Genomic DNA, 11,417 nt, shown 5'->3' with positions numbered 1-11,417 from the left:
TCGAGAGAGGGAGAGGCCCTCCGCGATGACACTTCAGGGTCGCCCGCTTCCGGAGCGGAGGAGTCCGGAGGAGGCGTTTCGCTCTCCATCATCTCTGGAAGAAGATCCCCCGAAGACGAGCTCATTTGAGAGGGGCTAAGGCCCGAACTGCAAAGATATATGCGGTGGTTATTTTCTCAGAAGAAAAAGATGGCATATCTGTACTATTAAAGTATTTCGGGTCACTTACGACTCGCGGAGAATTGATCCCCCCGCGGACTTTGTGCGGCAACAGCGCCCCCAAGGTAGGACCCTCTGTGGGAGACTTCTTCTCCCGTTTGGAAGCTTCGGCTTCCGAATCCCCGGGCGCAGTCCTTTTCCTCTTCTGGTCGTCTTCCTTCATGGAGACGCTCGCTCCCTCGGTTAGAATGGGCAGCGTTGGGGGCCCGCGTCCGCCCGTATTATCCTCCACAGTATCTTCCTTCAAGGGCTCCGGGCAAGGTGCGGTCTGGAGCATCTTTTCCAATACCGGATTTTCCAAACCCTCAGGGAGGGGGGCCGAACACCGAATCAACTTCGCCTTTGTTAGCCAGTCCTGGTCAAAAAGCGAACTCTCAGAAATAACTTCGTAACAAAGGAGAGTATAGTATGTTCGGCCGGAGAGATGCCTTACCTGTTCGGCGGCGCGGTTACTACTCAGGCCCACGTCCTCGGTGATTTCCGGACACTCCACCTGAGGTCCGAAGAATGACTTGTACATCTCCTCGTGCGTCAGGCCGAGAAAATTTTGAATGACACGCGGTCCCTCGGGATTGAACTCCCACAGGCGAAGAGGCCGGCATTTGCAAGGCTGGACTTGACGAACCAGCATAACTTGTATTACCGCAACCAAACTGAAATCTCCATTGAAGAGATCTCGAATGCGGCTTTGCAGTATAGGCACGTCCTTGGCTGGACCCCAGCTCAGACCTCTGCTGATCCATGACATCAGTTGTGGTGGAGGGCCCGAGCGGAAAACAGGGGCGGCCGCCCACTTGGCACTTCTAGGAGCCGTGATGTAGAACCACTCCTGTTGCCACAATTCAGACACCTCTGGGATGGAACCTTTGGGCCATGGAGCTCCCGTCATCTTGCGTATTGAGGCACCTCCACACGCTGCATGTTGCCCCTCGATCATCTTCGGCTTTACTTCAAAGGTCTTGAGCCATAGGCCAAAGTGAGGGGTAACCCGGAGGAAGGCCTCGCACACGACAATAAATGTCGTGATATGAAGAAAGGAGTCCGGAGCTAGATCATGGAAGTCTAGCCCTAATAAAACATCAAACCCCTGACGAAAGGATCCAGAGCAAGGCCTAGACCTCGGAGGAAGTGGGAGACGAACACGACGTTCTCGTTGGGTTCGGGAGGGGACGGCCTGCCCTCGAGGCAGCCGATGCAAAATCTCGGCGGTCAGATATCTGGCCTCCCTCAACTTTTTGATGTCTTCTTCCGTGACGGAGGAAGGCACCCATCGGCCTTGAAGGCTAGATCCGGACATGACTGAAGGTTCGGAGCACCTGACCTGAACTTTGGGCGTTTGAGCTTGAGGTGGGGGAAGGATTCGATTGAGCACGGGAGGGAAAAATAAAAGCCTTGTCCCTTTATAAAGAGGGTGAATATCAAGCGTCCTCTCCGTGTCCGTTTGGACTTGCCTATAATCTAGGAGTCCTAGAAGCGGTTGGGTTACCCACGCCCGTATTGATGAGAATCCCGGAATAAGGGGACACGATCTCTGCTTTAACAAGACGTGCCAAGGAAACCGCCTCGCATGACGCGCTGAGGTGGGATAATAAAATGACTCGGATAAAGGCTTGGCCGTGGTGTGTCACACTACGGAATACGTCAGCAGATTAGATTTGTGTAAATATTATTCTCTCTATGGCAATATGTGGAAACTTATTTTGCAGAGCCGGACACTATCTTTGTGTTCAAAATCTTCTATGAAGTACTTGGAGGAGGAACCCGCCTTGCAATGCCGAAGACAATCTGCGCGCCGGACTCGTCGTCATTGAAGCCTGGTTCAGGGGCTACTGAGGGAGTCCTGGATTAGGGGGTGTCCGGATGGCCGGACTATACCTTCAGCCGGACTCCTGGACTATGAAGATACAAGATTGAAGACTTCGTCCCGTGTCCGGAAGGGACTTTCCTTGGCGTGGAAGGCAAGCTTGGCGATACGATATGCAGATCTCCTACCATTGTAACCGACTTTGTGTAACCCTAACCCTCTCTGGTGTCTATATAAACCGGAGGGTTTTAGTCCGTAGGACAACATACAGACACAACAATCATACCATAGGCTAGCTTCTAGGGTTTAGCCTCTCCGATCTCGTGGTAGATCTACTCTTGTACTACCCATATCATCAATATTAATCAAGCAGGACGTAGGGTTTTACCTCCATCGAGAGGGCCCGAACCTGGGTAAAACTTCGTGTCCCTTGCCTCCTGTTACCATCCGGCCTAGACGCACAGTTCGGGACCCCCTACCCGAGATCCACCGGTTTTGACACCAACAGCCTACTTGGATCAAATATCCAAACCGTTAGTGTCTTGGTAGTGTGCGGTAACGATCAATGATCCACGATATGTGGTCCTGTCGCCCCGTCTCACGAACTTGCGCAAGGGCTAAGAATGCCCGGCTGCGCCGCGTGGAAAACTTGCGGGTATCCTCCAGATCAACCCAACTTCACATCACTCGCGGGTACCCCTCAGGCCGACCCGATGTCATCATGGTTTTATGGTAAGTCAAAGTAACCGTGTGTCTGAAACAACCAGGGGAACCTGAGGAATCACCCTCGATGGATTCCCACTCGATGTAACCATCAAGGTGGACTTGGAGGAATCACCCTCGTTGGTCCACACTTGAGGGGTTGCACGACAGAGTCATTATCGGGAGTGGTGAAGGAGGAATCACCCTCGATAACCAACCGAATAGTTACACTACAGGTTAACATCAGAAGTGTGACGAGGTATCACCCTTGGCACTCGATAGTAACTCTGCAGAGTCGTACAACTAAGGGTGATGTGCGGTGTCGGGGCCTGGACGTCGATCACGTTGATCGAGTCATCAAACATAAAAGGGGCAACTGGGACAAGGTGGGGGTCACTGATGGATCTCTAACCAACCTATACTAAGCAGTTTAGAATAAGCAGGTAAGGTATGAAAGCAGGTAACAAAAACAGGCTATGCATCAGAATAGGATCATACAAAAACAGTAGCAGTTCTAATGCAAGCATGAGAGGGAAAGAAATGGCGATATCGGAATGCTCAAGGGGGGTTTGCTTGCCTGGAGCTTTGCTGCAAAAGAAGGGTCATCGTCGACATAGTCGATCACAGGGGCAACACGTCTCAGGGTCTACTGGAGAGAAGAGGGGGAAGAAACAGTAAATACAGAGCAACAGAGTTACCACTAAGCATGACATGATGAAAAGCAGAACTAGGGTCAACCTAGGTGAAGGGGGAAAACAACCGGGAATGTTTTCCCGGTTCCGGACCTGTGTCAGACAGATGACCGAGGGGGAGTCTTCCATGTTCAGATAGTTAGAGGCATCTGATAGGTAAACGGAACATGTATTCGGATTCGTTGGATTTTTCCGAGCAACTTTCATGTATAAAACTTTCTCATCCGAGTTACATATTATTTTCTATGAATTTTCTAAGTTTTAAACATATTCTGAAATCATTTTATTTACTTTAAATCGACAGAAAAGGAAAAATGATATCAGCAAGGTGTCATCAATGCATCAGCGGCCGGCTGACCAGTCAACGGGCCCGCGCGTGACCCGCTAGCAGTGACTGGGTGTTGCCCAGTCAGCCGTTGATTGGGTCAATAGGGCCAGCAGGTCCCCTGGGAGCACTAGGCAGTGACCCAGAGGGGTGGCCACATCGGCACCTATGCCGGAGTGAGCTCCGGCGAGCCCTGTATGGGCGGAGGGCTCATGCGGCCATCGGGATTTGTCCCCGGCGTGCATTTGACGCCCGGGGGTGCGTTCGGTTGGGGGCGGCGAGCCGTGCCTAGGAGTGGCCGTGGTAACAGCTGGGGCGGCATGAGGCAGCACCAGCTTCGAGCAGAGGAGGTTGCAAAGGCGGAGAGCGAGCGCGGTCCAGGTGAGTCCGTGCGTGAGGGCGGCTGGCGCGCAGGTCGCGGCTAGGAGCAGTGGGCGCGCGCGAGCCGCCTGCAGGAGTAGCGACAGAAGCAGTGGAGGGAAGTGGCCGCACGAGGCTGGGGCCAGCGGGACGGGACAGGAACGCGGGCGGCGTGCGCACATGAGCAGGCCCGGGTGGCTATGGGCGAGGCGGGGCGGAGGTGAGCGGCACCGGCGTTTGGACGAGGGAATCGAGCCGCGTCGATCTACGACACTCACGTGGTCTGAAACGGACGGAGTCGACGTCGGCATCGACCGTAGCGGCGCCGGAATTTGGCCGATGTGCGGTACGTAGCTAGAGGGCACGAGGAGACAAGCTAGAGGCTCGGGCGGCACCAGGGACGCGCCCTGAGCACGTTGTTGTGCTTTCCCGGCCTTGGCAACGACTACAGCGACGATGACTAGCTGCACGACGGAGCCGAGCTCGGCCATGGCGGACGCGGTGGCTTTGGGAGCACAAAAGGCCAGGGGAGTGAGGGGAGAGGATGAGGGGCTCATCGTGCGGTGCAAGAAAGGCCCGTGGGAGGTTTAGGAGCTGCTGTGGAGCGGATCGACACCGACGAGGTCCTGTGATCCAAAGTGGAAGACGAGGTCGGGGCAGCGTTCGCGGGGGCCGGCGTCCTGTGGCTCGTCGGGGAGGCGTAGTCAAGGGAGGCGGCGCAGTTGGGAACGATGCGGTCGCGAGGAAGGCATGGTGGTCGCGTGACCGGAGCGTGTTGGCCAGTGACGGCGGCCGTTCGTGCGAGGTGAAGTTGGGTGAGGGTGGAGAGGAGGAGCGGGCAGAGAGGGCGAGGGGAATCGGGAAGTGGGTGGAGGTAGGTGGGGGAGGACTTGTGGAGCCGGAGGGGGCACTCTTATCCCCTCCCTCATTGTTGACGGTTGATGCCCACAAGTGTAGGGGATCTATCGTAGCCTTTTCAATTAGTAAGAGTGTCAAACCCAACGAGGAGCTAAAGGAAATGATAAGCAGTTTTCAGTAAGGTATTCTCTGCAAGCACTGAAATTATCGGTAACAGATAGTTTTGTGATAAGGTAATTTGTAACGAGTAGCAAGTAATAAAAGTAAATAAGGTGCAGCAAGATGGCCCAATCCTTTTTGTAGCAAAGGAAAAGCCTGGACAAACTCTTATATGAAGTAAAGCGCTCCCGAGGACACATGGGAATTATCGTCAAGCTAGTTTTCATCACCCTCATATGATTCCCGTTTGGTACTTTGATAATTTGATATGTGGGTGGACCGGTGCTTGGGTGCTGTCCTTACTTGGACAGGCATCCCACTTATGATAACCCCTATTGCAAGCATCCGCAACTACAACAGGAGTATTAAGGTAAACCTATCCATAGCATGAAACATATGGATCCAAATCAGCCCCTTACGAAGCAATGCATAAAACTAGGGTTTAAGCTTCTATCACTCTAGCAACCCATCATCTACTTATTACTTCCCAATGCCTCCCTCTAGGCCCAAACAATGGTGAAGTGTCATGTAGTCGACGTTCACATGAAACCACTAGAGGGATGACAACATACATCTCATCAAAATATTGAACGAATTCCAAATTCACATGACTACTAATAGCAAGACTTCTCCCATGTCCGCAGGAACAAACGTAACTACTCACAAAGCATATTCATGTTCATAATCAGAGGGGTATTAATATGCATAATGGATCTGAACATATGATCTTCCACCAAGTAAACCAACTAGCATCAACTACAAGGAGTAATCAACACTACTAGCAACCCACAGGTACCAATCTGAGGTTTGGATTACAAAGATTGGATACAAGAGATGAACTAGGGTTTGAGATGAGATGGTGCTGGTGAAGATGTTGATGGAGATTCACCCCCTCCCGATGAGAGGATCGCTGGATGACGATGGTGATGATTTCCCCCTCCCGGAGGAAGTTTCCCCGGCAGAACAGCTCTGCCGGAGCCCTAGATTGGTTCCGCCAAGGTTCCGCCTCATGGCGGCGGAGTTTCTTCCCCAAAGCTTGCTTATGATTTTTTTCGACAAAGACCTCATATAGCAGAAGATGGGCATCGGAGGGCCACCAGGGGGCCACGAGGCAGGGGGCGCGACCCAGGGGGTAGGGCGCGCCCCCACCCGTCCAGTGGGGTGTGGGCCCCCTCAGGTACTTCTTTCGCCCTAATATTTTTATATATATTCTGGAAACGTCTCCCGTGAAGTTTCAGGACTTTTGGAGATGTGCAGAATAGGTCTCTAATATTTGCTCCTTTTCCAGCCCAGAATTCCAGCTGCCGGCATTCTCCCTCTCTCATGTAAACCTTGTAAAATAAGAGAGAATAGGCATAAGTATTGTGACATAATGTGTAATAACAGCCCATAATGCAATAAATATCGATATAAAAGCATGATGCAAAATGGATGTATCAACTCCCCCAAGCTTAGACGTCGCTTGTCCTCAAGAGAAAGCCGAAATCGAAAAATATGTCCACATGTTTGGAGATAGAGGTGTCGATAAAATAAAATACCGACATGAGGGCATCATGATCATTCTTAGAACAACATATATATATATTGTCATATGATCTCTTATGCTAAAGTAACAATTCAATCACAATTTCAAGTGTGAATCATAAACTTCATTGAGAACCAACAAACTCTAATCTCAGTCATTGGGGCAATTGCAATTTATCATAACATAGGAAAGAGTCAATATAAGAGCTTTTCAGCAATCCACATACTCAACCATCTTTTTGTCTTTCACAATTGCTAACACTCACGCAATATTTATGGGTATGAAGTTTTAATCGGACACAGAGAAAGATAGGGGCTTATAGTTTTGCCTCCCAACGTTTTACATCAAGGGTAATGTCAACAATAATAGTTCATGAAAACTCACATCCAATTAACTATATATATTCAGATCTTCGTAGAGGGAAGCAGAGGTTGTCATGCGCTTTTATGGTTGGATGCACGAAATCTTAATGCAAAAGAACGTCACTTTATATTGCCAGTTGTGATATGGACCTTTATTATGCAGTCCGTCGCTTTTATTTCTTCCATATCACAAGATGGTATAAATCTTATTTTCTCCACATTAATAAGTCATACATATTTAGAGAGAAATTTTTTTATTGCTTGCACCAATGACAACTTACTTGATGGATCTTACTCAATCCATAGGTAGATATGGTGGACTCTCATGGAAAAACTGGGTTTAGGGATATTTGGAAGCACAAGTAGTATCTCTACTTGGTGCAAAGAAATTGGCTAGCATGAGAGGGAAAGGCAAGCTCAACATGTTGGATGATCCATGACAATATAATTTATCTCAGATGTAAGAAAACATAACCCATTACGTTGTCTTCCTTGTCCAACATCAACTCTTTAGCATGTCATATTTTAATGAGTGCTCACAATCATAAAAGATGTCCAAGATAGTATATTTATATGTGAACCTCTCTTTCTTTATTACTTCCTATTAATTGCAACAATGACCAAAACTATGTTTGTCAACTCTCAACAACTTTTATTCATCATACTCTTTATATGTGAGCTCATTACTCTCCATAAGATCCATATGATCTCTTTATTTCTTTTTATTTTCTCTTTTATTTTATTCCCTCAAGATCATAGAAAAATAATCAAGCCCTTGACTCAACACTAATCTTTATTATATATAGCTCACGGACTCGATTACATAAGAAGATCATAAAGCAAAACTCACAACTAGATCATACTAAAACTTTATTCTACTAGATCAAGATATTATCAAAAGGATCGAACTAAGAAAAACGGTAAAGATAAAAGTGATGGTGATACGATACCGGGGCACTCCCCCAAGCTTGGCAGTTGCCAAGGGGAGTGCCCATACCCATGTGTTTATGTTCCTTCCTCGGAGGTGGTGATGAAGGAGTTGTTGATGATGTAGGCTTGTCGTCCATCTTCCAAGGCATAGGCTCACCATCATAGAAGGATGATCGAGTCTCGAGATCCTCAAATCTGCAGCCAAACTCATCCTCTTGAATCTATATTCATACTCACAGTTTTGGTTTTGCAGGTCATAGATCTGGGCTTGGAGGCGCTCGATTTTCTCATGAAGCTTGAAGATGGCCTCCCCAATGTCCTTGGCGTCCAGCTTGTGGTTGTTGGTGAACTCCGTGATCATTATGTGATTGGAGTCGAGTCCACGCTCCACCATCTCCTGACACTTGAAAACTTGTTGCTCCATTGCCTCGAGCCTTGTCTCCATGCTTCCGGTCCTCCTTGGTCCCTCAACATCGCGATGTGCAACAACCCCTCACGCATCTCAATGGTTTGAGGGTGTTGCAGCACCTCCACGAGGTAGGGGTTGATGACCTTCTCGAAGAACTTGTCCTTGGGGGCACTTGAAGACGACTTGGCGACCTAGATCTGTCAGAAAAACAAGCTCGAAACAAAGAAGATATTTGCGTGATACGGTGGTCAAAACCTTCGGGAGATTATATAGTGAATTTTTACCGACCTAAAAGAAGTATCATGCAAGAAACAGAGTCCGAAGGGCACACGGAGTGCCCACGAGGCAGGGGGCGCGCCCTCCACCCTCGTGGAAGCCTCGTGTACTTCCGGTCTGCTTCTTATTTTCCTATTTTCTTAAATATTCCAAAACGGAGAAAAATTGCCATTAGAACTGTTTTGGAGTCGGTTTACTTACCGTACCACGTACCTATTCCTTTTCAGAGTCTGAAACATTCCGGAAAGTGTCCCTTATGTATTCCTCCGGGGTTACGGTTTCAATAGTATTAGTCTCAACATTTATAGGATTACTTGAGATATAATGTTTGATTCTTTGGCCGTTCACCACCTTCGGATTTGTGCCTTCGAAGTTGTTGATTTTTATGGCACCGGAATGATAGACCTCCTCGATAACGTAAGGACCTCCCATTTAGAGAGAAGTTTGCCTGCAAAAAAAATCTTAAACGAGAGTTGTATAACAATACATAATCACCTACATTGAACTCACGCTTTTGTATCCTTTTGTCATGCCATCTTTTAACTTTTTCTTTAAACAGTTTGGCATTCTCATAGGCTTGGGTTCTCCATTCATCAAGTGAGCTAATGTCAAATAACCTCTTCTCTCCGGCAAGCGTCATAGTTGAGCTCTTTAATAGCCCAATATGCCTTATGTTCTAATTCAAGAGGTAAGTGACATCACTACAAAAAAATACACTTTCGTGATGATACGTGTTTGTCACAGTAGGTCGCTTTTTTTGTCATGCATGTACATCCATGACAAATTTATGACAGAATCAAGATAGTCATACCTGTGCTGTCGTAGAAGTGTTCCATGACATTACCAAAATTATCATCACAGAAGTGTCCACTTCCATGACGATAAATCACGCGTCACAGAAGTGCTTTCGTCAAGGGTGACCGACATGTGGCATCCACCCGTAACGGAACGCCGTTAAGATATCGGGTCGGGTTTTGGATCCGATAACCCGTTACAGCCACTACCAATGGGGATTTTCCACATGTAAAATCATCATTGGCTGGAGGAAACACGTGTCGGCTCATCGTTGGGACAGATGTCAACCACTCATTGGACGGAAGGCGCCTATGATACGTCGACATGTGGCACGGCCCAACAGAGGCCCATTCCTGTGAAAAGGTTGGCCCGTTTGACTTGGTCAAAAGCTGGCGGGCTAGCCCATGGAAAGCCTGTTAACGGCATGTTCGAATATAGCCCATTTACCCGCTAACTCAAGGCCCGTTACGCCCTATCCGAATTAGGCCCAGTAGCGTCATCTGGGCCATCCAATATGATTCCAGCCTGTTTTCACTTCTGGCCCATGTATGGCCCATGACGTCTTTCGGCCCATATGAGGCCCTATGTAACTCTTGGCCTACTAACGGCCCATGGTGAAACTGGCCCGTAATGAACAGTGTATCACTTTACACCCATTAACGGCCCGTGGTGAAACTGGCCCATAATGAACAGTGTATCACTTTATACCCATTAACGGCCCGTTATTTCGTTGGGCCGTTTCCAGCCCATGTTATCTTTCGGCCGTCTCAGAGCCCATTTATTCTTGGGCTCATTTCCAGCATTTGTTTACTTACGGCCCATTACTGTCATTTTCTGCTTGTGGGCCAAATTCAGCTCGTGGTTACAGTCGGCCCATTTGTGGTCCGTTAATACGTTGGGCCGATTTCATAGCGTCATCAAATACAGCCTATTAACGATGGCCCGTTATGGTCGGCCCATGAACGGACGATTCCAACTCTAGCCTGTTTACGGCCATAATGCGGTCTATTTGGCCCATGTTTGGCCAATCGATTATATGGCCCGTATAAGGCCCATTGATAATATGGCCCGCAGAAGGCCCATTGTTTCTATGGCCCGTAGAAGGCCCATTGTTTCTACGGCCCGTAGAAGGCCCACTGTTTCTACGACCAGTAGGAGGCCCAGTGTCACTACAGTAAATATTAGCCCATGGTTATTGTGGCCTAGTTTTAAAAAATAGGTTATTGCAGCCACTAGCTAACCACGGAAAAAGAACTGCAATGACTACAAGCAAACAAATAAACAAGACAACAATGACATAAATAAGCAAGCAACTAACGCTAGGCTATCACGGCTATTACACATAATACATCCATTGGGCATCAAAGTTCGCCACCAGTGCAAATATAGGGAACAAAGCAAAAGTTGGCGACCAGCGCAAATAAACGCCGCAGCAAAACAAATCCAGAACTAAAACCACTTCAGAAGTTCTCAAGAAACAATATCCTAGGTACCCATAATGCTGGCAAGATGCTTAGCAAGCTTATTAACTTTCTCTTGTTTGGCGCTTAAATCCTCCAGCGCTTGCTGTTGCACCAGAAAATATGCATCTGAATTCTGCAGGGACTTCCTCAGTCCTTCAGCTTCCTGCCGCAGCATATCTGATCGATGTCTTTGAACTTGAAGTTGAGACTCAAGAAGATGAACTGATTCAGGCAGCGAGTTTGAAGAGCTTGTGCCAGCAGTAGTGGCCAGGAACTCGAACACTACATCAAGACAGGACTTTTGGGTTCCCTCACTGTCGTCAAGATAGTTTTTATCAGCTTTCTTGGAGACCAACAGGGATGTCTCACTATCTTGAACCTTATCTGCATTACTTCCTTTACCATTGGATAACGCGGTACTGTTCTCCAATATTTTGTCCGCATTCTAAAAGAGAAACAAGCAGACATATCACATGTTTACCATGTTGTATATCAAACTCATTTTGGTAAATGAGTTCAGTAGTAAAGTGGACAGGAT

This window comes from Triticum urartu, chromosome 6 (genome assembly GCF_003073215.2).
Source record: "Triticum urartu cultivar G1812 chromosome 6, Tu2.1, whole genome shotgun sequence".
Taxonomy (NCBI): Eukaryota; Viridiplantae; Streptophyta; class Magnoliopsida; order Poales; family Poaceae; genus Triticum; species Triticum urartu.
Note: the sequence above shows the minus strand (reverse complement) of the source record.